Source organism: Salvelinus namaycush, chromosome 8 (genome assembly GCF_016432855.1).
Source record: "Salvelinus namaycush isolate Seneca chromosome 8, SaNama_1.0, whole genome shotgun sequence".
Lineage (NCBI taxonomy): Eukaryota > Metazoa > Chordata > Actinopteri > Salmoniformes > Salmonidae > Salvelinus > Salvelinus namaycush.
In genome coordinates, this window is record NC_052314.1 from 37,713,048 (window position 1) to 37,739,034 (window position 25,987).

At 42.0% G+C, this 25,987-nt stretch overlaps 1 long non-coding RNA gene across 1 annotated transcript; it reads right to left on the reverse strand.

The window, feature by feature from the left end:
• Positions 1-1,929: 1,929 nt before the first annotated feature.
• On the reverse strand, positions 1,930-15,023 carry LOC120052653. The gene is made up of 4 exons (XR_005477394.1): positions 14,853-15,023; positions 13,906-13,942; positions 13,686-13,756; positions 1,930-1,979 (listed from the first exon to the last, which is right to left on the reverse strand). It is a non-coding gene; the product is annotated as an uncharacterized LOC120052653 (long non-coding RNA).
• Positions 15,024-25,987: the final 10,964 nt, after the last annotated feature.

A 25,987-nucleotide genomic window follows, 5' to 3' on the forward strand; every position in this document is an offset into this window, starting at 1 on the left:
ACACACACACACACACAACATACACCTACAAAAACACGTACACACTGCGCACTTGCACATACAGAAATGCAAATGTAGGTCTACTCATATGGACGCACATGCACTCTCTCACACACACACACACACACACACACACACACACACACACACTACAAAAACACGTACACACTGCGCACTTGCACATACAGAAATGCAAATGTAGGTCTACTCATATGGACGCACATGCACTCTCTCACACACTATTACACACACACACACACACACACACACACACACACACACACACACACACACACACACACACACACACACACACACACACACACACACACACACACACACACACACACACACACCTACAAAAACACGTACACACTGCGCACTTGCACATACAGAAATGCAAATGTAGGTCTACTCATATGGACGCACATGCACTCTCTCTCTCACACACACACAGACACACACAAACACACACCTAAAAAAACACGTATACACTGCGCACTTGCACATACAGAAATGCAAATGTAGGTCTACTCATATGGACGCACATGCACTCTCTCTCTCACACACACACACACACACACACACACAAACACACACCTAAAAAAACACGTATACACTGCGCACTTGCACATACAGAAATGCAAATGTAGGTCTACTCATATGGACGCACATGCACTCTCTCACACACTATTACACACACACACACACACACACACACACACACACACACACACACACACACACACACACACACACACACACACACACACACACGCACTCTCACATCACGCACTTGCTCTTCTCTATTTCAATCTGTCTTCTCTTTCTCTGGGAACTAGGCACAGTAGTCAAACCACTTCAAAATGAGACAGATGCAGTAAAAGGGCTTGCTTCTGTAATACAGGTTAACCAGAATGATGAAGTCATTCTTATTAATCCCGTAAATCAACCGGGCCAACAATAAAGTGGACTCCTCTGTCCTTGCATTCCTTGTATTGTAAGTCCAATGACTGGAAGTGTTTAGGATAACACACAGTGAGAGGAATGAGAGGCATGAAAGTAAGCTCCCTGTGTTATGACTGTCTGTAGCAGGAGACTCAATGGCATCCCAGACTCCTTCATTGTGACGCTAACCACTAACGAAATCCCACACTTCTCCTGCTATGTTTAATCAACATTTCGGAGAGCTCCTCCATCTCTCTTGTCTCACCATTCAAGTGTGTATGTGTGTGTGTGTGTGTGTGTGTGTGTGTGTGTGTGTGTGTGTGTGTGTGTGTGTGTGTGTATGTGTGTCAATAAGGCCTTGATGTTATGGCAGCCTGTGCTACTCACACTATCACCCATGTACACAGTTTGATAGCTAGTGACGTAGTGTAGGCTGAGAGCATTAAGCTCAAGGACACAGTAAGGAGTTCCCAATCATGCACACACCATAATCTCAATTCCCTAGAAATGGGTCCAGCACATTTCTAATGAGCAAGATTCACATGCTGTTGTATTTTCAGTGAGAAGATAAAGACATTTGGGATAGAGTGGTGAGAGTGAGAGGTTTCCTGGAACTTCCCATCAGAGCAGCGATAAATACAGACTAAATACAGGCTGTGGGTGGGGAGGGGAAGTATCTGAACCGATGAGAGGGGGGGGGGGGGAAGGGTCGGGGGCGAGGTCGCAGGGTTCAAGTGTGAGGGTGGTCACGTAGACAAGAAATCAAGAGAAGAGAGAGGGAAAGGAGGAGAAAGAGAGAGAAAGATCGGAGAGAAGAGAGACCAAGAGAACAGTCTTGACATTGAGACAGTTCTTTAAGACTTAGGCTGATTCAAACAACAGTCAGTGAGTCAGTGGCAAACAGATGGACAGACAAACCAATACCACTGTTTTTGGGACAGAAGATGCATTGTAGGAGAGAGCAGTGCATTGTGGTCTTACCTGGCAAGCAGACTCTGGTGATGGGAGGCTGAGTGGCCACAGGGGACCTCCTGAGGAAAGAGAAAAAAAATGCAATAACATTATCAGTATGGGTATGAAATTAATTTTGATAGGCCTACATCAGATCGTTACATTGTGTAGTGGCCAACCACATCTGCTAAGCCAATATCAGTTAAGTGCCTCTTCACAAGGAGAAACGAAGAGGAAGACAGACAGAGGAGCATAACAATGTCTGTGAGGATTAAAAAAGAAACACTGAAAGAAAGCGATTGTGCGAGAGAGAAAAAAAGATTGAGAGTGAGAGAGAGAGAAAGAGAGCGACAGACAGGTGAGGAGAAACAGAGAGAATGAAAGAGAGACCGAGAGAGAATGAGATTGAAAAAGGGACCAGGTAAATGAGGAATAAAATGTGAATTTAGTTCAACCTTTTCATTCAACAAGCTCAAAGCACATCTGCCTGATCCACTCTGAGTGTGTGTGTGTGTGTGTGTGTATATGAGAGTGTGTGTGCCTGCAAGTGTGTGTGCCTGCAAGTGTGTGTTTACCTACGTGTGTGAAGTGTGTCTGCGAGAGTGCATGTGTGTGTGTGTGTGTGTGTGTGTGTGTGTGTGTGTGCGCGAGAGAGAAAAGAGAGAGAGAGAGAGATTAATGTAGGTCATGGAGGCTTTGGGTTTTCAATGAGGCAGGCTATTCAACACAAGCCTTTTAATAGGAGAGTTTGCATTCCAGTATCTTACAGCGTGCTAGAGACAGACCGACAATAACAGGGTGATATCTAGGATGCAGGAGGAAGGATGCCCGACACTGAATCTTTCCACTGAAGCTTTGCATCCCAGTCTGAGTGGAGTCATTCTAGAGAAGGATGTTACTGTATGTACTACCTAGTAAGTGACTCACGCATAGCCTGTTATGTGCGCATTACGTTTCAGACGTTCCAGATAGGGTAACGTCAAATATGACTTAACATGCACAACCTAATCATTCACATAATGACAGTCAACATCAGGTCAAATTCAATGTTGATGTACATTAAGTAAATGAGATTTAGTATTTTGTTTTGAGTTGATGTTTTGATTACAACCAATTCTCTGTGTGGGTGATAATAGGGTAGTTTTTGTAAGCTTTCGAACCATCCCACAGCTAAACCCGCTTGACAAAGACTGCAAACAGATTGTCCCGTTTTCACGAGGAAAAATAAAAACCTTGCGGTTTACATTCTGCAGTGCAGCGTACCATCTCTCTCCTCTCTCCCGGCGTGAATATTAAACTTAGTTGAGAAAAACACAAGGGAGAGAAGGAATCCGAGGTCTCATTGAAACCTGGGAGAATAATAAGACATGCGTTCTAAGTTACGTGTTCGAAGTTCATTTGTTCTGCCTGAGGATGAACGACGTGTCGAACTGTGAAAATGTTCCCTTGCAGAGAGACGGTTCCAGTAAGACAGGTAGGCAGTGGGATCATGAGTGGGTTGCAAGGATGCCCGATCGAGTTTAACTGTAGACATCATCTATCAGACCCTTCATCTCTAAACCCCTCTCCAACACCACAACCCCTCAATGATATGACTATACTGCTACAAACTGGTGGGATGAGTTTTCAGTGTTGAATGAAAATGGCTGAATGAATGTTAGTATAGGAATACAGCTTGTACTCTTTGTCGCAGGGATCGTCACGCTTGTGTTTATTAACTGACACTTTTGATATTCTGGATTTCCCTTGAGTGTCTATGCGATTTGATTGTGGCTCAAACGGGAAATTTTTGTATTATCAGAGTTTTCGTTGAGGCTATGTCATCATTATAGTATAGTTAATGTGCAATGTTTTAGCTTAACATTTATGTGGAATCCGTTGATGCGTTGGATACCAGATAACGTTAACAGAATTGCGGGAAAACATTGCTTGGTAGGCGGGGGCGAAGGACACTGCGTACCGGTGTCCTAGCCATCTAGCTAGCTACTTCACTCGACGTACCGTTAACTGCAGTGTTGCCAACTCCTCAGTAAGGAAAGTAGCTATTGGCTGTCCTAAAAGTCGATAGAAGTCGCTAAATGACGTCATCACCTAATTTGCATAATTGTCCATGTGCATGTAATTGTGATGGACGCTGTAGGAGAGAGGAATCACGTCGTGGGAGAGACAAAAAGTGAGTAAAAAACACCCTAAATATGTTTACAACTACAAATGAGCAAGCTGCAGAGAGTGGCACACACAGCGAATAAGAACCAGATATTTGAGGCCATACTCCTCCTTCAGCACTTTATGGACCCCATTGTTAATCCCCGTCATAACAGAGGCATTGTCAGTCCCTATCCCCAGGAGTTTCTCTTTTTTAAGGCAACACTTCGAGGATAGCCACAACAGCACGGGCTATAGATTTGGCATCTCCCTCCCTCCAACTCAACAAGTCCCAGTAATGTTGATACAATTGTCTGCTTGGTGTCGCTAAAGTACCTTATCACAACCCCCAGGTACTTAGAAACACTTACATCCGTGGACTCATCGGGAAGGAGGCTGAAACGGTGGTCACACACATCTGCAACCAACTTTTTCAGAAACTATGGTGCTAGAACACCATTAATAATTTCTGTGCACTTTGTCCTGTGCATTTTGAAGTGGGTAGCAGCAGTGAAGTCTGAGAAAGCCAATGTGATCACATGCCAGCATGGAACAGTGTTCAGCGATAGCTAATGCCATGGTGGCCTCAGCCTTTTTTTGCAGTCAATTTTTTAAACCATAAATGGCAGCTTATTTTGGGTGGAACTGTTATAAGTCTTTGCCTTTTGAGTATGTTTTTTTAGTGTTGTCATGTGTTTTTTTACATCACTAAGTTTGGCGTAGAAATCAGCCTTACAATACAGGCAGTATGCCCGTGTACCATCTCCAATAAACGGCTTCAACCAGCCTTTGAATTCAGGGTTTGATTCCCACTCCTTTTTGAGACATGATGATCTAGCCAGCTAGATGTTTAGCTTATGTCACAGAGAGGCACACACACTATGGACAAGGTGAGTAAGTGACTGAGGCTGTGTGAGTCAAATGCAGTGATTTATTTTTGTGCAGTGATTTATTTTAGACAAAGAACATTTTAAATTCACATCCCGCCCTGAATGTAAGCCAGGGCGGGATCAGCCAGCGGCGGCATCCCGCATGCGCGATTCATTTGCAGTTTGGACGCGGAGGGGTGAACATCTCCTGCTCTGACTGCAGCTGGGAGGGACTGCTGCGAGAGGACTGGGCCACCTGTGAGTGCTTTGGGACGGGGGTGGGGCCCACGGCAGCACCCGCTGCTCGTTGAGAAGAGTAAGAACGATATGTGCTTTCACGTCAGAATCTCCAAAAGTCTCCAATAACACCAGAAAAAGTCGCTAGGTTTGTCGCTAGTCAATTTTTTAAAAATGTGTCGCTAGAGGGGTCTGAATACTCGCTAAATATAGCGACAAAGTCGCTAAGTTGGCAACACTGGTTAACTGAACTGTGGGAAATCAGTGCTCGGCAGGCGGGGCCGAAGGACACTGTGTACCGTTCATAGTGTTTTAGTTTTGACCTAAAGTCCGCTGTCAGTCGTTTGGACGCTATCCTCTCTGTGGTAAACAGAAAAAAAATCTTAAGCTTCATGTGTCAGGCCCGGAAGTGACCGTCCTGGCTTTGGAGAGGGGCCTGAGAGACAGGGCCTGTTAGATGATATCTGCAGCTAGACCCCTCTCGGGCTGCCATCTCTCATGCATTGGGCATGAGACGCACACATTTGACCCTCTTCTCATGCTCACATGCCACACATCTTATATCTCACGCACTGAAAAAGTACTGCTTTTATTTGTCTAATTATTCCATTGTATAGTCAGGGCGTTAACTTTTCAACTGTGACTCCAAATAGCTTTGAAATCGGCGCATCTGCGCCTGGAATTTAACATCACGAGCGGAACCTCTATCATTGTCCTGTCCTGCCACAGCACTGTGAACCGAGGCACATTGAAGCATATGATTGGTCTAGTTGTGTAAGAGATCAAGGGGATTAGATGCGCGTTTAAAGAAATGCCCCTCAAGATTAGAGGGGAGCCGAAGCGGCTGAATGGAGAGAAAGAACGTACGTCCTCAAATGAGTTTATAAAACTGTAAAAAGAGCAGAACGAGTGCTGCTTTCTTGTACATTACACAATGTTGTCAACAAATTAGGTTGCTGTTACTCCCGTCCCTAATGCAAAAATGCTGCCTTAAATCAATTTGGTAATTGGTATCCTAATGTAGCAGGTGTGAAAGAAATGTCTGAGCGTTGTTTCTTTCTTTCTGGTGCTGACGAGGGGAAAAAAACTGTCGGGGGAGGTTATCTTGTTCTGTTCAACCAATCCAATAAATGTGGAGGAGGAGTTAAGATGGAGTGTCGCCTTGTTAACGTCCAAAAGCAGAAGTCTCTCTTTCCAATTCCCCTGAAAAACTGATTCATCCTGAAAAACTGATTCAGGTTGTTATCAGCCCTCCGAGGGTTGGTGACAAGGGGCCAGGGTTCTGGTAAAGAAGCACGGTTTGGACTGCTCCTACAACTTTGCTTCGGTACTGCAGTTTAACTGACGCCCAGCCCAGAAAGACATTTTCCATAGACGGCCACATAGAGAAGTCAAATTTGAACATTCCTAATAAAACACTTTAGTCATCACCTTTGTGCACGAAACATCCATTGAATTATTCAAATAATTGTCGCTGAGGACAATTTTTTCCCATTACTCACAGCAGAATAAATAAAAATGTATATTTATCCAATGTCTGACATGTTTTTGGATCACGTGTGCGCACTGAGTGTTAGTGCTCGTGTGAAGTTGGACCGTGTAAACCGGATGCAACCTGGATATAGATGGTCCATGAATTAGCGTATGAGAACGTCAGTAGATTAAGTTGAATATAACTCTATTCTCTAGTTTTTATACCTTAGCGGTGGGTGATTGGCATTAGTAGGATAAACTATAGACGGGTTGGTTGTTTAGCAACAAAACCGACGTGTGTGCAACTAAAGGGGAAAACAGACAGGGTTGGCTTAGATTGTTGACAACATGTAAACTACATATAGTCTCTTATGTTTATTGAAAACATAAATGAATTAGCATTTGTTGTCTCTCAAATACATCGCTACAGTTAGTGGTTAGCAACAGTGCCTTCGGGAAGTATTCATACCTCTTGACTTTTCCCACATTTTATTCTAAAATGTATTAAAACAAATTTTTCCCTCATCAATCTACACACAATACCCCATAAGCCCTTTTGTTCACCTGACCTAAAATTCCTTACAATCAAATGCTGACCACATTATCTCCCAAGAGAATTCTCTTTGATTATAGTCACAGCCGTGTATATCCCCCCCAAGCAGATACCTCGACGGCCCTCAAAGAACTTCACTGGACTCCATGTAAACTGTAAACCATATATCCTGAGGCTGCATTTATTGTAGCTGGGTATTTTAACAAAGCTAATTTGAGAACAAGGCTACCTAAATTCTACCAGCACAATGAGTGTAGCACCCGCGCGGGCAATACACTGGACCACTGCTACTCCAACTTCCGCAATGCATACAAGGCCCTCCCCCGCCCTCCCTTCGGCAAATCCGACTGCGACTCCATCTTGCTCCTACCGTCCTATAGGCAAAAACTCAAACAGAATGTACCCGTGACTAGAACCATTCAACACTGGTCTGACCAATCGGAATCCACGCTTCAAGATGGTTTAGATCACAAGGAAGCCTCAGAGAATAACATTGATTTATACGCTGACTCGGTGAATGAGTTTATAAGGAAGTGCATTGGAAATGTTGGACCCACTGTGACTATTAAAACCTACCCTAACCAGAAATCGTGGATAGATGGCGGCATTCACGCAAAACTGAAAGAGCGAACCACCACATTCAACCATGGAAAGATGTTGGAGAATATGGCCGAATATAAACAGTGTAGTTATTCCCTCCACAAGGCAATCAAACAAGCGAAATGTTGGTATAGGGACAAAGTGGAGTCGCAATTCAACGGCTCAGACACAAGATGTATGTGACAGGGTCTACAGGCAATTACGGACTTAGCCACGTCACAGACACTGATGTCTTGCTTCCAGACAAACTAAACACCTTCTTTGCCCACTTTGAGGATAATACAGTGCCACCGACGCGGCCCGCTACCAAGGACTGCGGGCCCCTCCTCTCCTTCTCTGTGGCCGACGTGAGTAAGACATTTAAACGTGTTAACCCTCGCAAGGCTGCTGGCCCAGATGGCATGACTAGCCGTGTCCTTAGAGCATGCGAAGACCAGCTGGCTTGTCTGTTTACGGACATATTCAATCGCTCCCTATCCCAGTCTGCTGTCCCCACATGCTTCAAGATGGCCACCATTGTTCCTGTACCAAAGAAGGCAAAGATAACAGAGCTAAATGACTATCGCCTGTAGTACTCACTTCTGTCATCATGAAGTGCTTTGAGAGACTAGTCAAGGATCATATCACCTCCAACTTACCTGCCACCATAGACCAATTTCAGTTTGCATACCACCCAAACATGTCCACAGACGATGCAAACGCCATCTCCACTTCCCTGATCCTCAACACTGGGGCCCACAAACAGTAGAGGAAGCACCCCCCTATCCACATCGACCGGACAGTAGTGGAGAAGGTGGACAGTTTTAAGTTCCTCGGCGTACACATCAGACAAACTGAAATGGTCCACCCACACAGACAGTGTGGTGAAGAAGGCGCAGCATCGCAACAGCGCCTCTTCAACCTCAGGAGGCTGAAGAAATGTGGCTTGTCACCTAAAACCGTCACAAACTTTTACAGATGCACAATTGAGAGCATTCTGTCAGACTGTATCACCGCCTGGTATGGCAACTGCACCGCCATCAACCGCAAGGCTCTCCAGAGGGTGGTGCGGTCTGCACAACCTGCCCTACAGCACCCAATGTCACAGGAAGGCCAAAAAGATAATCAAGGACAACAACCACCCGAGCCACTGCCTGTTCACCCCGCTAACATCCAGAAGGTGAGGTCAGTACAAGCATCAAAGCTGGGACCGAGAGACTGAAAAACAGCTTCTATCTCAAGGCCATCAGACTGTTAAATAGCCATCACTAACACAAAGAGGCTGCTGCCGACATACAGACTCAAATCATTGGCCACTTTAATAAATGGATCACTAGTCACTTCAAATAATACCACTTTAATAATATTTACATAACTTACATTACTCATCTCATATGCATATACTGTATTTTATACCATCTATTGCATCTATTGCTGCTCGGCCATCGCTCATCCATATATTTATATGTGCATATTCTTATTCCATTCCTTTACATTTGTGTGTATTAGGTAGTTGTTGTGGAATTGTTAAATTACTTGTTGATATTACTGCACTGTCGGAACTAAAAGCACAAGCATTTCACTACACTTGCATTAACATCTGCTAACCATGTATTTGACCAATAAAATTGTATTTAATTTTTGATTTGGATAACAAAGTAAAAACAGTTTTTTCGAAATTGTTGCTAATTTCTTAAAAACTAAAAATGTAATTATTACATTTACATAAGTATTCAGACCCTTTACTTAGTACTTTGTTGAGGCACCTTTGCTAGGGATAACAGTCTTCTTGGGTATGACGCTACAAGCTTGGCACACCTGTATTTGGGGAATTTCTCCCATTCTTCTCTGCAGATCCTCTCAAACTCTGTCAGGTAGGATGGTGAGCATTTCTGCACAGCTATTTTCAGGTCTCTTCAGAGATGTTCGATCGGGTTCAAGTCCGGGCTCTGGCTTGGCCACTCAAGGACATTCAGAGACTTGTCCCGAAGCCACTCCTGTGTTGTCTTGGCTGTGTGCCTAGGGTCGTTGTCCTGTTGGAAGGTGAACTATCGCCCAGTCTGAGGTTCTGAGTGCTCTGGAGCAGGTTTTCAACGAGGATCTCTCTCTACTTTGCGCCGTTCATCTTTGCCTCAATCCTCACTAGTCTCCCAGTCCCTGCCGCCGAAAAACATCCCCACAGCATGATGCTGCCACCATGCTTCACCGTAGGGATGGTGCCAGGTTTCCTCCATACGTGACGCTTGGCATTCAGGCCAAAGAGTTCAATCTTGGTTTCATCAGACCAGAGAATCTTGTTTCTCATGGTCTGAGAGTCTTTAGGTGCCTTTTGGCAAACTCCAAGCGGGCTGTCATGTGCCTTTTACTGAGGATTGGCTTCCGTTTGGCCACTCTACCATAAAGGCCTAATTGGTGGAGTGCTGCAGAGATGGTTGTCCTTCTGGAAGGTTCTCCCATCTCCACAGAGGAATTCTAGAGCTCTGTCAGAGTGACCATCGGGTTCTTGGTCACCTCCGTGACCAAGCTCTAGGAAGAGTCTTGGTGATTCCAAACTTCTTTCATTTAAGAATGATGGAGGCCACTGTGTTCTTGGGGACCTTCAATGCTGCAGAAATGTTTTGGTACCTTTCCCCAGAACTGTGCTTCGACACAATCCTGTCTCGGAGCTCTACGAGCCAGGATTCCTTCCTTCGACCAAAAACCAAGGCTTGGTTTTTGCTTTGACATGCACTGTCAACTGTGGGACCTTACATAGACAGGTGTGTGCCTTTCCAAATCATGTCTAATTAATAGAATTTACCACAGTTGTAGAAACATCTGAAGGATGATCAATGGAAACAGGATGCACCTGAGCAAGATTTCAAGTCTCATAGCAAAGGGTCTGAATACTTTTGTAAATAAGGTATTTACATTTTTTTTTTTTTTTTATAGATTTGCTAAAATTCTAAAAAACTGTTTTTGCTTTTTTATTATGGGGTATTGTGTGTAGATTGCTGAGGATTTTTATTTATTTAATCCATTTTAGAATAAGGCTGTAATGTAACAAAATGTGGAAAAGGTCAAAGGGTCTGAATACTTTTCAAATGGCACTGTAGCTAGCTAATTGTAGACATATTAGTATCAGTCAAAACCACTCAAAACAAGACATGGTATCAAAAACCAGATAAAACTAGGTGAAATGAGCCACCTATGATTCTCCACATTGCATCTTATTGTCATTACATATCCGATATGCCTACTTGTGTCTTTGAAAATGAATTGAAATGAAGCTATGTATGTTTGTAGCCATTCATGGACAGTGTTGAATAAGTCATACAAATAAGCATTGGATAGTAAATACTTCAGGCATCAAATATCATGTTTTGACATTTCTGTACTGTGCACATGCTAGGCAAAGGTGGTAGGGTGACTCACAACTCATAAACACATCATATTTTGTCTATGTAGAGTAAGATGATGGCAAGGACCTTCAACTAGTAAGCCTCAACTACCTGAAGATTTACATCATTAGATTTATCTTGAAGGTTGGGTGAATTGGAGAAATTAATAATTATAACAAGAACATTTTCAAACACAGAGCAAACTCTGGTTTCTTTTCCACCGAGACCCGGTGACCCGTTGGTCACCGGTGTTTTAGGTTAACGTGAGCTGTAGTGTAATTGTGTTTCCATCAGGAGTCTGACACAAAAGACTTGGTGCGAGCATAATCAACAACGTCTGTATCAATCAAGACAATTGCTTTGTGAGAAGGTGCTAAAGTTCACAGTTAGCCCTTGTTATGTAAATTTAGAGCTAAAAAGTACCCAGGGGCTTGGCTCCAAGTCAGGGCAGGTCTGCCAGAGCCATGGCCCAGTGAGACACAGGTGCCGGTCTGTGTAGATGGAAACAGAAAAGTCTGAGTCTTTTGGGTAAAACACCAGGGTAAATCCTCAATTGGAACTCCGAATACATGAGGGGTGGCCAACCCTTGTGGAGAGCAAGCAGGATTTTCTTCCAGACCTATTTTATAGAGATAGTTCGCCCAAATTACAAATGTACATGCTTGCTTCCTTACCTTGAAAGCAGCCTATGGACAAGGAGAGACTGCAATCTATGCTTTGGTTACCTACTGCCATCAACCACTAATATGAGTATTTCCTGTGCAAAGCATTGGTGTAGTGGTAACACTCCCCGGCATGCCACATAACTCCCCACCTAAGAACAGGGATCAATCCCTATGTCCAACCTAATTTCCTTACTGTTGAAATAAAGTGTAAAAACATATATATTAAAAAAGTATAATATATATTTTTTAAATTAGCATACTTTAAATGTAATCTTGTCCAGGGGTTGTGCCAGGGGGCAATAAAATTCACAATAGCAAATCTCACACCAAGCGGTCTTCAAAAATTGCCAGCAGCTGGGTTGAATAGTTGGATACTGTCCTCTTGTGGATGAAGATACAAACTACAGCACATGTACATTCTTTTTGGTTATTTATTATTTTACCCTGCTGGTCATCTATGAACGTTTTAACATCTTGAAGAACAATCTGGCCTTAATGGCCATGTACTCTTATAATCTCCATCCGACACAGCCAGAAGAGGACTGGCCTCTAGGTTTCTTCCTAGGCTCCTGCCTTTTAAGGAGTTTTTCCTAGCCACAGTGCTTCTACATCTGCATTGCTTGCTGTTTGGGGTTTTGTGGTAGGATTCTGTTTAAGCACTTTGTGTCATCTGCAGATGTGAAAAGAGCTTTATAAATACATTTGATTGATTGATTGTTATTTCCCCCAGATCTATGGAAGCCCGTTCCTGCCACCAAAATAAAGAAATCTGATTAGGAGGTATGAGATAGTAAGTCGTTATTATGAGATAGTAAGTCATAATTATGAGATAGTATGTCATTATTATGAGATAGTAAGTCATAATTATGAGATAGTATGTCATTATTATGAGATAGTCAGTCTTTATTCGGTAAACAGCTGAGGAATGGGACAGGTGAAATGTAACCACTCCCAAATACATAGATGCAAGGACTGACTATCCATTATATCAAAATGATAGTTTAAACCAGGTTTTGAAGCTATACAGGGTTTGTTTACAAATACATTGTTTACAAACAATGAAATAAAACAAGCTTGTATTTTGGGTTCTGATGGGGTAAGACCGTTGGTCATGAGGCATTTCTAAGTTACATGTTTTAAGAATCATTGGCTTCATATGAATCATTTAAAAGTACAAAAATGGATGTACAAATCCCAGATTGCACTTTTAATGGATTTAGTTGTATTAATGAATTCATTAAATCAGATGTCATCAAACAGGTACCAACCCACATCAACAAAACTCTCCAATCCATTAATATGGAACAATATCCCCACAATACAGTCCCTTCAGAAAGTATTCACCCCCTTGACTTTATCCACATTTTGTTGTGTTACAGCCTGTATTTAAAATGGATTAAACTGAGATTTTGTGTCACTGGCCTACACACAATACCCCATGATGTCAATGTGAAATTATGTTTTTAGAAATGTTTGCAAATGAATAAAAAAATGAAAAGCTGAAATGTCTTGAGTCAATAAGGATCTAGCAAGTCTGTTTGTTTGGTTACCTCCACAACTACTGTAGCTATCTGGTAAACTTGCTAGCTACTTCAGTGGATGTTGAACAACATATCTACCGGCAAATGAACACGTCTAGTAGCAAACGTGTTAACTTATAGCAGTGGGATAAGCGGGATAATCAACTCTATGCGTTCTCTGGAAATAATGCAACTCCCTGGAAGGGAGTGGTACTAACCACGCTGCTAGGTTAGTACCACGTCCTGCATTATTGTCCATAGAACGCATAGCCCCTCATTGATCATCCCTTACATATACCAGTTGATATTGTGGTTAGTGTGGTCTAAACGAATCAGTCAGATCACCAATAAGGCCAGAAGCTTACTTGTTGGAAGCACATTGGACATTGGTCAGGACTGTGAAGTTGTTTCTTACACTTCGAAGGCTTGCGAGGACCTGGAGCGAAAGAGAACACATTCATCCATTTTGAATACAGCACAGTACCTAGTCACTGGGCTGGGTTTCTCAAAGTGGGCTGAATGTAGCTGTGCTACAGTACAGAATTTAGGAAAAGGACAGATGTGGTGGGATTAGAATATAATTACCTGAGCAAATGGCGTTACTATCAAGTCATCACCGTGTCTGTAAACGCAAACAAAAAAACACGTCAGCGACACATCGTAAACATAATCAAGAACGCATTTGGAACTGTACCAGTGAACACATATCAGGGTGAATGGGCTCCATCAGTCCATTGGTTCAACACCAGGGGCAAGAATGTTACTTTCAACCACATCTAAGGAGGTAGTCATTATGAAGGTATGTCAGTTAGTTACTGGGCCAAGTCTGTGCGAGTGACGAGAGTCCCGATTCCCTAAACTGTGCCTGTAGTTCAGCCATGGAGACCAAACAGGCAACCGACCGACTCCACAGCCAAAAATCACAATCAGATCAGAGCTCAAATGGCCTTTTGCATGATAGGCCCATTAGTACATCAGTGCCAAAATAGGACTTTGTCACATAAAGACGTTAAGCAATAAGAACCAGTTACACTCTGACGTGACTAAATATCCCCAGAATTCACTTAGGTAACAGAGGAAGTAATGTGCAAGTAAGTAACACTTGTTCTACTGGAATGTAATGTTGTTAGGTCAAACACTGGATGTTCCTTTTTAAAGGACTTTCCACTTCTTTCCACTGTTCTGTGTTTGGAGTCATAGGGACTTTAAGATCTTTCTATCATCAGCTGAATCTGTCACTATACTTGGTCATTTCGGTTACAAATTAGCCTCTTTTGGAGCACTTTTTCCACTCATCACTATTAGTGGTAGTAGTTTCCATAGAAACGGGTGTCATGTGATGTACCTCTGTACCAGGGGACATGGATCAAACACAATGGAACACATATCCAGATCACTTCATGGTGTGTGTGTGTGTGTGTGTGTGTGTGTGTGTGTACATGTATGTGTGTGAGTGTGTGGTGGTGTGTGTGCGTGTGTGTATCTGTATGTGTGTGTGTACATGTATGTGTGGTGCGTGCGTGAAAACATACAGTTCAGATGCAATGGATGAGTTGCGGGACATGGACTTGGGCGAGAGGTCGTAGTCGCTGTCTGAGCGGTACAGGAAGGACTCTCTGCGTTGGTTGTGTCCGGGGAAATTGGTGTGTAGAACCAGGCCTGACCCGGGAGAGGCCGAGGGGTCCAACGGACTACAGCTGGCTGAAGGGCCATTCTCCACATCAAAGCTGCAACACAACACAGAGACATCAATGTTAGTAACACAATTACTATATGTTTTCTACTGGTCCTTTGTGGCTCAGTCGGTAGAATAGGGTGCTTGCAACACCAAGGGTTGTGGGTTCGATCCTGTAAGTTGCTTTGGATAAAAGTGTCTCCTAAATGGGATTTATTATCTTTAATACTTTCCACCTACAGGCTAGGTACAGAACAGAGGCCTGAGCGCCTGCCTGTCCTTGTATGTGCAACTCACTGACACCACAAATTAATATGTTCCTTTGGGAAATAAAAGTTGATCTAAATCTAAAAGTTTCAAGGTCTTGGCAAAAGTCTAGACTACAATACGTAGATGGCCTAACATACCCATGACAAAGAGCACGAGCATGGATGACAATCAGGATTATATTACACTGACACTTTTTTTAGGAAATGCCAATCATTGGTTTCATCAGTCATGGACAGGATAGTGACACATCATGAAACTATAGGCCTAACTGATACAAACTGTGAACAAAAAGAAATTATGACATAGATGTTGCTATTCCAATCAGGGTAGGGGGTCAGTGGTGTAAAGTACCTAAGTAAAAATACTTTAAAGCAATACTTAAGTAGTTTTTGGGGTTATCTTTACTTCACTATTTATATTTTTGACAACTTTTACTTTTACTTCACTACATTCCTAAAGAAAATAATGTACTTTTTACTCCATACAATTCCCCGAACACCCAAAAGTACTCGTTACATTTTGAATGCTTAACAGGACAGGAAAATGGTTCAATTCACACTCATCAAGAGAACATCCCATGTCATCCCTACTGCCTCTTATCTGGCAGACTCACTAAACACACATGCTTAATTTGTAAATTATGTCTGAGTGTTGGAGTGTGCCCTTGACTATCTGTAAACTAAAAAAACAATACAATTGTGCCGTTTGGACTGCCTAATAGAAGTCATTTGAAATTATTTATACTTTTACTTTTGCAATTGATCTACTTTTGATACAAGTATATTTAAAACCAAATACTTTTAGACTTTTACACAAGTAGAATTTACTTGGTGACTTTCACTTTTACTAGTAATTTTATATTAATGTATCTTTACTTTTACTCAAGTATGACAATTGAGTACTTTTTCCAACACTGGTAGGGGTTTGAGGAAAAGAGAGAGGGATCTTGACAAACATTCCCGGGAGAGATATCTTCTGAAAAGTCTCAAGGTTTTCCCAGGCAGCAAGTGGGAGATGACGGGGAAGAGGGGGAAACGAGCGGTGACCTCTGTTACTCCTCGCTGCAGGAGGCTCAGCAGAGAGGAGGGCAGAGGTCTTCTGAAACTCTCACAAACACACGCACACACATGAAAGATCACCAATCAGAGTACAGAGAAGAGAAACAATTAAAACACACCATCTGATTCAGGAAACCAGCCTGGGACCACTGATGCATGTGATCTGGATAGGGCCTGATGAGAGGAGGACACAGTAATGTGTGAATATGTATGCGCGTGTGTGTGTCAGAAGGCCTGTCCTCTCTGGCAGGGTAATGTTTAGGACATTGCCAGCAGTAAAATTGGAGCTCAATTTCCAAAAAGACAAGCGCTTTAACTTTGAAATTATACTGTATGACCGAAACTGACAGAGTGGGTAACACTTCCTCTCCCCGGACCCGGTACAGGGACCAAAACAACCGCTCAGAAATTAACAGAAGATCAAAACACACACCTCAGGGCTGACCTCTGATAAAAACAACAGGACACACACAGCAGGCTGTGCTGGGCCCAGTGTTTGCGGTATTAGTGATAAGTAATCTTATGAAAGCATTACATAAGGTTACTGAGGCTAAGGCTTTGGCACTATACTGTAGGGCATCTGAAACACATGGTTCACTACCACTACCCCCTTATTAAGTAAACAGTAAGCAAAATGTCAACTCTGTTTGGACAGTGTGGGGCAATGTGATCACCTACACTAGCTGAGGAACGCTTAACTCCGTTCTCTTATATCGAGGCAGAGTTAAGTATTGATAACTGGTCGCACGATTAGCTAAAAACATTGAGTCACCATCAGTCGATACTCGTAAAAACGCCAATTCTAAAAACGCTTACCTGTACCTATGTTTGTCCCATAGAATTGCGGCTCTTCCACAGGTTGCTGAAATTCATACTTTTAATAAAAAATGGTCTTGAATTCAAACAAACAATAGCCCAGGCCAATGAAGCGACACAGATTGTACAATATTAGGATGCAATATACAGTTGAAGTCGGAAGTTTACATACACTTAGGTTGGAGTCATTAAAACTCATTTTTCAACCACTCCACAAATTTCTTGTTAACTTCTTGTGGCTGCAGGGGCAGTATTGAGTAGCTTGGATGAAAAGGTGCCCAGAGGTGCCCAGAGTAAACTGCCTGCTCCTTAGTCCCAGTTACTAATATATGCATATAATTATTAGTATTGGCTAAAAAACACTCGGAAGTTTCTAAAACTGTTTGAATGATGTCTGTGAGTATAACAGAACTCATATGGCAGGCAAAGACCTGAGAAAAAAATCCAACCAGGAAGTGGGAAATCTGAGGTTTGTAGGTTTTCAACTCATCGCCTATCGAATACACAGTGGGATATGGATCAGTTGGGACTTCCTACGGCTTCCACTAGATGTCAACAGTCTGTAGAACCTTGTCTGATGCTTCTACTGTGATGTGGGGCCGAAGGAGACGGGAATGAGTATGGTCTACCATGACCTGACCATGCTCTGACCATGCACGTTCACATGAGAGGGAGCTCTGTTCCATCGCACTTCTGAAGACAATGGTTGGAACTTTATTGAAGATTTATGTTAAAAACATCCTAAAGATTGATTCAATACATCGTTTGACATGTTTCTACTGACTGTTACGGAACTTTTGACATTTCGTCTGCTTTTAGTGAACGCGCTTCCTGACTTTGGATTTGTTTACCAAACACTCTAACAAAGATAGCTATTTGGACATAAATGATGGACAGTACCGAACAAAACGAACATTTCTTGTGGAAGTGGGAGTCCTGGGAGTGCATTCCGACGAAGATTGGCAAAGGTAAGTGAAGATTTATAATGCTATTTATAACTCCACAATTTGGCGGGTAACTGTATGGCTTCCTTTTGTGGCTGAATGCTGTTCTCAGATTATTGAATATTGTGCTTTTGCCGTAAAGGCTTTTTGAAATCTGACAGCGGTTGCATTAAGAACAAGTGTATCTTTAATTCTATGTAAAACATGTATCTTTCATCAAAGTTTATGATGAGTATTTCTGTTATTTGATGTGGCTCTCTGCAATTTCTTCTGATATTTTCGAGTCATTTCTGAACAGGTTTTTGGATATAAATATGAACTTTATCGAACAAAACATATATGTATTGTGTAACATGAAGTCCTATGAGTGTCATCTGATGAAGATCATCAAAGGTTAGTGATTCATTTTATCTCCATTTCTGCTTTTTGTGACTCCTGTCTTTGGCTGGAAAAATGGCTGTGTTTTTCTGTGATTTTGCGGTGACCTAACATAATCGTTTGTGGTGCTTTCGCTGTAAAGCCTTTTTGAAATCGGACACTGTGGTGGGATTAACAAGAAGTGTATCTTTAAAATGGTGTGAAATACATATATGCTTGAGGAATTTTAATTATGAGATTTTTGTTGTTTGAATTTGGCGCCCTGCACTTTCACTGGCTGTTGTCATATCGATCCCGTTAACGGGACTGCAGCCCTAAGAAGTTTTTAACAAACTATAGTTTTGGCAAGTCGCTTAGGACATCTACTTTGTGCATGACACAAGTCATTTTTCCAACAATTGTTTATGGACAGATTATTTCACTTATAATTCACTGTATCACAATTCCAGTGGATCAGAAGTTTACATACACTAAGTTGACTGTGCCTTTAAACAGCTTGGGAAAATCCAGAAAATTATGTCATGGCTTTAGAAGCTTCTAATAGACTAATTGACATAATTTGAGTCAATTTGAGGTGTACCTGTGGATGTATTTCAAGGCCTACCTTCAAACTCAGTGCCTCTTTGCTTGACATCATAAGAAAATAAAAAGAAATCAGCCAAGACCTGAGAAAAAAAATTGTAGACCTCCACAAGTCTGGTTCATCCTTGGGAGCAATTTCCAAACGCATGAAGGTACCACCTTTATCTATACAAACAATAGTACGCAAGTATAAACACCATGGGACCACGCAGCCTTCATACCGCTCAGGAAGGAGACGTGTTCTGTCTCCTAGAGATGAAGGTACTTTGGTGCGAAAAGTGCAAATCAATCCCAGAACAACAGGACCGTGTGAAGATGCTGGAGGAAACAGGTACAAAAGTATCTATATCCACAGTAAAACGAGTCCTATATCGACCTAACCTGAAAGGCCACTCAGCAAGGAAGAAGCCACTGCTCCAAACCCGCCATAAAAAAGCCAGACTACAGTTTGCAACTGCACATGAGGACAAAGATCGTACTTTTTGGAGAAATGTCCTCTGGTCTGATGAAACAAAAATAGAACTGTTTGGCCATAATGACCATCATTATGTTTGGAGGAAAAAGGGGGAGGCTTGCAAGCCGAAGAACACCATCCAAACCGTGAAGCACAGGGGTGGCAGCATCATGTTGTGGGAGTGCTTTGCTGCAGGAGGGTCTGGGACACTTCACAAAATAGATGGCATCATGAGGGAGGAAAATGATGTGGATATATTGAAGCAACATCTCAAGACATCAGTCAGGAAGTTGAAGCTTGGTCACAAATGGGTCTTCCAAATGGACAATGACCCCAAGCATACTTCCAAAGTTGTGTCAAAATGGCTTAAGGACAACAAAGTCAAGGTATTGGAGTGGCCATCACAAAGCCCTGACCTCAATCCTATAGAAAATTTGTGGGCAGAACTGAAAAAGCGTGTGCGAGCAAGGAGGCCTACAAACCTGACTCAGTTACACCAGCTCTGTCAGGAGGAATGGGCCAGAATTCACCCAACGTATTGTAGGAAGCCTGTGGAAGGCTACCCGAAACCTTTGACCCAAGTTAAACAATTTAAAGGCAATGCTACCAAATACTAATTGAGTGTATGTAAACTTCTGACCCACTGGGAATGTGGTGAAAGAAATAAAAGCTGAAATAAATCATTCTCTCAACCTCTATTCTGACAATTCACATTCTTAAAATAAAGTGGTGATCCTAACTGACCTAAGACAGGGAATTTTTACTGGGATTAAATGTCAGGAATTGCGAAAAACTGAGTTTAAATGTATTTAGCTAAGGTGTATGTAAACTTCCGACTTCAACTGTATATATGCAATATATTATATACAGATCTCTGAAACAAGGAAAAAGTCGCTAGTTGTATTCGATAAAAGATTGATCTCAATTTGTGTCAGAGTATCCACTCATTTCAGTCATTTGCGTGGTGTTAAAAACGATTCAGTGAATGCCTTATGTCATGTAAATGACGTATAATTGCATGAAATACATGAAATAATATATATATAATCATTTTGGACCCTGCTAACAAATGTTCCCCATGTGTAAATCCTGAAAATGCCCCTATTCAACTGTAGCCTATGCCACAAGGCTTGCCAACGTCCTATGACATGTAGACTACACAGGCCCCTTCACTAAGCATGTCCTTCCTATCCACAGCATCACTGTAATGTGCACATTGTATAGGACCCTCCCAGCTCACAATTACTTAGATACAGAGCCTTCGGAAAGTATTCAGAACCTTGACTTTTTCCCACATTTTGTTACGTTACAGCCATATTCAAAAATGGATTACAATCTACACACAATACCTGTCACGCCCTAATCATAGAGAGCTTTTTATTCTCTATTTTGGTTGGGTCGGGGTGTGACTAGGGTGGGTCATCTAGGTGTTTGTGTGTCTATGTTGGCCTGGTATGCTTCTCAATCAGAGGCGGCTGTTTATCGTTGTCTCTGATTGGGGATCATATTTAGGCAGCTATTTCCCCTTTGTGCTTTGTGGGATCTTGTCTATGGATAGTTGCATGTCAGCACTATTATTAGCTTCACGTTTCGTTTGGTAGTATTTTTGTTTTGTTCGGTGTTCATTTATTAAAGGAAAATGTACGCCTACAACGCTGCACCTTGGTCCATTCATATTGACGATCGTGACCATACCCCATAATAACAAAGTGAAAACAGGTTTTTGAATTCTTTGCAAATTTATTACATGTAAAAAACTGAAATACCTTAGTTACATAAGTATTCAGAACCTTTGCTATGAGACTCGAAATTGAGCTCAGGTGCATCCTGTTTCCATTGATCATCCTTGAGATGTTTCTACAACTCCACCGGTGGTAAATTCAATAGATTGGACATGATTTGGAAAGGCACACACCTGTCTATATAAGGTCCCACAGTTGACAGTGCATGTCAGAGCAAAAACCAAGCCACAAGGTCACAGGAATTGTCCGTATAGCTCCGAGACAGGATTACGTTGAGTCACAGATCTGGGGAAGGGTACCAAAACATTTCTGAAGCATTGAAGGTCCACAAGAACACAGTGGCCTCCATCATTCTTAAATGAAAGTAGTTTGGAACCACCAAAACTCTTTCTAGAGCTGGCCTCCTGACCAAACTGAGCAATCGGGGGAGAAGGGCCTTGGTCAGGGAGGTGACCAAGAACCTGATGGTCACTCTGACAGAGCTCTCTGTGGAGATGTGAGAACCTTCCAGAAGGACAACCATCTCTGCAGCACCCCACCAATCAGGCCTTTATGCTAGAGTGGCCAGATGGAAGCCACTACTCAGTAAAATGCACATGACAGCCTAATTGGAGTTTGCCAAAAGGCACCTAAAGGACTCTCAGACCATGAGAAACAAGATTCTCTGGTCTGATGAAACCAAGATTGAACCCTTTGGCCGGAATGCCAAGCGTCATGTCTGGAGGATAACTGGCACCATCCCTACGGTGAAGCATGGTGGTTGCAGCATCATGCAGTGGGGATGTTTTTCAGCGGCAGGGACTGGGAGACTACTCAGGATCAATGGAAAGATGAACGGAGCAAAGTACAAAGAGATGAAAATCTGCTCCAGAGCGCTCAGAACCTCAGACTGGGACGAAGGTTCACCTTCCAACAGGACAATGACCCCAAGCACACATCCAAGACAACGCAGGAGTGGCTTCTGGACAAGTCTCTGAATGTCTTTGAGTGGCCCAGCCATAGCACGGACTTGAACCCGATCAAACATCTCTGGAGAGACCTGAAAATAGTTGTGCAGCAACGATCCCCATTCAACCTGACTCGAGGCTATAATCGCTGCCGAAGGTACTTCAACAAAGTACTGAGTAAAAGGTCTGAAACTTATGTAAATGTGATATTTCCATTTTTATTTCATTTTTATAAATTAGCAAAAATTGATTTGTCATTATGGGGAATTGTGTGTAGATTGATGAGGGGGGAAAAACTATTTAATACATTTTAAAAGAAGGCTGTAACCTAACAAAATGTGTAAAAAGTCAAGGGGTCTGAATACTTTACGAAGGCACTGTACATCTCTTTTCTAAATCAAAGCGAGAACATATAGAATTAAGCCTGCCCTATTACCCCAAAATATCAGTCCAAGATGGACATCAGACTGACTGCGCCATAAGCCTGCCTGAACACAACAAAGTGTGGAGAGTCTTTCACAGAAGAGAGAGAGAGAGCGAGAGAGAGAGTGGAAAAGATAGAGAAAGAGAGAGAACATTTTGTACCATTTCCTCCATCCATCATTCCCACTAGCTCCAAAGATTCCTGTTTTCTGACTAGAGAGATAGAAGAAGGAACTATTTATCAAACACGTTGGCTGATATACACAAGCAAAAGCAAAATCCCTTACTGCAGGGATTAAATTATGAGCTTTGAGGAATGAAGGGGTCAGGATTACACCACAACCAGGAAGCCTGGCTATGATTGGTAGAGTCCGATGTGTGAGCCTCTGCTGAAAGGCTCAGAATGGTCATGGAGTACATTGACGTGGATGTGACGGAAACATGAAACATCCATGGTTAAATCAGCTCTGGGAGCCTGAGTAGGGAACAACAGTTCAATTGCCACTGGAATGTATAAATGGATGCCAACCTGACTGTGAAAGGGGGAGTTGACAGTTTTAGCTTAATATGTGACCTGACCAGGATAAACTCCAGGCCATAATTATAGCTCAACCTATGCTCTCATTTCAGAGAAGTGAGGATGAGGAGAAACGGTGTATAGTAGAAACCATAACTTCCAGTAAGTATGAAGTACTGTATTGTCTCTGTTCTGCAAAAACAACCAAGAAGTGATCCCAACGACCTCTGTGTGACTTATACAGTACATCCTTCCCCCATGATGCAGATGAATCATCCCGCCTTAACAACAGTCTTGATGGGGGGGGGTATACCATGGAAATCGGGAGCGATATAGAGGGAGCAAGTGTGAGAATAGTAGAGAGAGAGTCAGGAAGTGAGTGAAGAGTCAAGAGGTGAGAAGTAGGATGGAGATAATTCGGGGACATGAAGTGACTGAAAGACAGTAACAAGAGAGACTAAGAAAATGACATCGAGAGAGTGCCAGGAGAGAGCAAACGAGAAGGAAAGACAGTTATGTCTTTCCCTAGCACTGAGCAAAGACAGTGGGCAATGTCAAGTTAAGTCTGTTTAGCTCATGAAACATGGGGATTGGGGAATGACTGAAGGGCTATGGACATCCCCTTACAGACAAACCACATGATTTCACATGTGGAAAATCACATGATTTCACATGTGAAGTCATGTGAAAATGTGTTTTTGGAACACTTCACATGTGATCACGTTTTCACATGTGTAGTTTCATGTTATCACATGTTGCTTTACATGTCACATGTTATCACATTAACTTCACATAACATCACGTAATCACATAAAACGTGTTTTGATCAAGCTGGACATCTTAGTTACTTCCTCATCTCAGGAAGTAACTAAGATGGCATCAAAAGTTTTGCTGGCATCAAAAGTTTTAAAAAGTATTAATAGGAGACCGAATGCGATTGGACTACCATCTAATTGGCCTCCATATAACTCTTACAGAATTTACTTAGAAATGGAATCAAAGCCTATTGGATGACAATTTGTTCTTAACTACGACAAAATAATTCATAATTTACTTTTTTTCTGCACAACATAGGTACAGCAGATCCCCTTATTGTATGGGATGCTTTAAATGTACTTTTAGAGTCCATTCAATACTATACTTGTCACGTTCCTGACCTGTTTTCTCTTGTTTTTGTATGTGTTTAGTTGGTCAGGGCGTGAGTTGGGGTGGGCATTCTATGTTATGTGTTTCTATGTTTAGGTTCATTGTCTGTTAGCCTTATATGGTTCTCAATCAGGGATAGGTGTTATTCATTTCCTCTGATTGAGAATCATATATAGGTAGGCTGTTTCACACTGTTTGTTTGTTGGGTGATTGTCTTCCGTGTCTGTATGTATGTTCGTACCACACGGGACTGTAGCGTTTGTTTGTAGTCTGTACCTGTTCATGCGTTCTTCGTGTATTTGTAAGTTCTCATGTTTTAGGTCAGTCTACGTCGTTTATTTGTTTTGTAGTTTGTTAAAGAGTTTTCGTGTTTCGTCGTTCTGTTAATAAATATTCATTATGTATTCATCACCCGCTGCGCCTTGGTCCGCTCATTCACCACAAGACGACCGTTACAATACTCATTAAAACAAACGTGGTTGAGGTCAAAAGAGATTAGACTAATAATGGAAATAGAGGAAGTAACAGCGCAGGTAGATGGTAATGACAACTGTCCTATAAAGGCACAAAATAGGTTAGAGGAAAAACAAAAAGAATGGGAGGTACTTATTCAAGAAGATCAATAAAGCGAATTGGATGGATTTTCTTTTTTAAATGCACTACATTGAATCTTCAACATAGAAATGCTACCAAAAATGATCTACGGAAACTCGTTACAAATGATCGGAGTCATCCATGATTCACCAAATTCTATGTTGAAAGAGGAAGCGAAATATTTTAAGCATATGTCTCCATTTCCACTGAATGATGTTAACTTCTTTCCTAATAATAATAATGTAAAATTAACAAATGTACAGAAAGACCTGTGTGAAGGCCAACTTACAGACGAGGAACTTTTTGAAGCAATAAAATATTTCCATTCTGGAAAACCACCAGGGCTTGACGGTATACCAGTAGAGGTATATCAGATCTTTTTTTGATGTACTCAAAGATCCATTATTAGCATGTTTTAATTACTCTTTTTCAAATGGTAGACTTTCAGGTACTCAACAAGAAGGTCTGATTTCATTACTCTGAAACAGGACTCAGGTGGTAAGTATAAAGATCCAGTCAATTTAAAAAACTGGAGGTGTAACGGCTGTCGAAGTCGTTCTCCTCCTCAGACGAGGAGGAGCATGGATTGGACCAACACGCAGAGTGGAAAGTGGTCATATTTTAATTAACGTAAACTGAACACTTACAAAAACAACAAACGTGACAAAACCGAAAACAGTCCCGTGTGGCACGAACACTGACACGAGATACAAACACCCACAAAACACACGTGAATCCCAGGCTGCCTAAGTATGATTCTCAATCAGGGACAACGATTGACAGCTGTCTCTGATTGAGAATCATACCCGGCCGAACACAGAAAATAACACATCGACAACCCACCCCAACTCACGCCCTGACCAACTAAATAAATACAAGAAAAAGAAAAAACAGGTCAGGAACGTGACAGGAGGCCTCTTAAATGTTCAATGTTGTGATGCGAAAATCCTGGCGAAATGCATAGTACATAGAATGAAAAAGGTTTTACCAGATATTGTTCATCCTGATCAGACAGGTTTTTTACGTGGACGATATATTGGAGATAATATACGACAATTACTTGAAACAATTGAACATTATGAAACAAAGATACCAGACCTGGTCTTCATAGCAGATTTTGA